Source organism: Arachis duranensis, chromosome 4, assembly GCF_000817695.3.
Source record: "Arachis duranensis cultivar V14167 chromosome 4, aradu.V14167.gnm2.J7QH, whole genome shotgun sequence".
Taxonomy (NCBI): domain Eukaryota; kingdom Viridiplantae; phylum Streptophyta; class Magnoliopsida; order Fabales; family Fabaceae; genus Arachis; species Arachis duranensis.
The window spans coordinates 73,321,489-73,322,793 of NC_029775.3; the positions used below are offsets into that span (position 1 = coordinate 73,321,489).

The 1,305-nt window shown below is 41.7% G+C and overlaps 1 non-coding gene across 1 annotated transcript; it reads right to left on the bottom strand.

Moving 5' to 3' along the window:
- Window positions 1–819: 819 nt before the first annotated feature.
- LOC127747129 (small nucleolar RNA R71) lies at window positions 820–927 on the bottom strand. The gene has a single exon (XR_008008933.1). It is a non-coding gene; the product is annotated as a small nucleolar RNA R71 (small nucleolar RNA).
- Between the last annotated feature and the right edge of the window lie 378 nt (window positions 928–1,305).

The following is a 1,305-nucleotide window of genomic DNA, read 5'->3' on the forward strand; positions in this document are numbered from 1 at the left end:
GTGCAGAAATCCACTTCTGGGGCCCACTTGGTGTGTGCTGGGGTTGAGACTTAAGCTTCTCATGTGCCTGGGCTGTTTCTGGAGTTGAACGCTAGGTTGTAACCTGTTTCTGGCGTTGAACTCCAACTTGTAACCTGTTTCTAGTGCTGAACGCCAAACTGCAATATAGAATTGGCGTTGAACGACAGTTTACATCATCTATCTTCGCGCAAAGTATGGACTATTATATATTTTTAGAAAGCCCTGGATGTCTAATTTCCAACGCCGTTGAGAGCGCGCCAATTGGACTCTTGTAGCTCCAGAAAATCCATTTCGAGTGCAGGGAGGTCAGGATCCAACAGCATCAGCAGTCCTTCTTTCAGCCTAACTCAGATTTTTACTCAGCTCCCTCAATTTCAGCCAGAAAATACCTGAAATCACAGAAAAACACACAAACTCATAGTAAAGTCCAGAAATATGAATTTTTCCTAAAAACTAATAAAATTATACTAAAAACTGACTAAAAATTTTTAGCTGAAACCTCAACTAGTTGCTCTAATGCAACAGAACTGCAAGTTCCATGGACTTCCATCAGAAGATCCCTACCAGTTTTTAACCGAGTTATTGCAGATCTGTGAGACTGCTAAGACTAATGGAGTATATCCTGAAGTCTACAGGCTCATGCTTTTCCCTTTCGCTGTAAGAGACAGAGTTAGAACATGGTTGGACTCACAACCTAAAGATAGCCTGGACTCCTGGGATAAGCTGGTCACGGCCGACTCTTGGGATAAGCTGGTCACGACCTTCTTGGCTAAATTCTTTCCTCCTCAAAAGCTGAGTAAGCTTAGAGTGGATGTTCAGACCTTCAAACAAAAAGATGGTGAATCCCTCTATGAAGCTTGGGAAAGATACAAACAGATGACCAAAAGATGTCCTTCTGACAAGCTTTCAGAGTGGACTATTTTAGATATATTCTATTATGGTCTATCTGAGTTTTCTAAGATGTCACTGGACCATTCTGCAGGTGGATCCATTCACCTAAAGAAAATGACTGCAGAAGCTCAAGAACTCATTGACATGGTTGCAAATAACCAGTTCATGTACACTTCTGAGAGGAATTCTGTGAGTAATGGGACGCCTCAGAGGAAGGGAGTTCTTGAAATTGATGCTCTGAATGCCATATTTGCTCAGAACAAAATGTTGACTCAGCAAGTCAACATGATTTCTCAAAGTCTAAATGTATTGCAAAATGCATCCAACAATACTAAAGAGGCATCTTCTGAAGAAGAAGCCTGTGATCCTGAGAACCCTACAATGGCAGAGGTA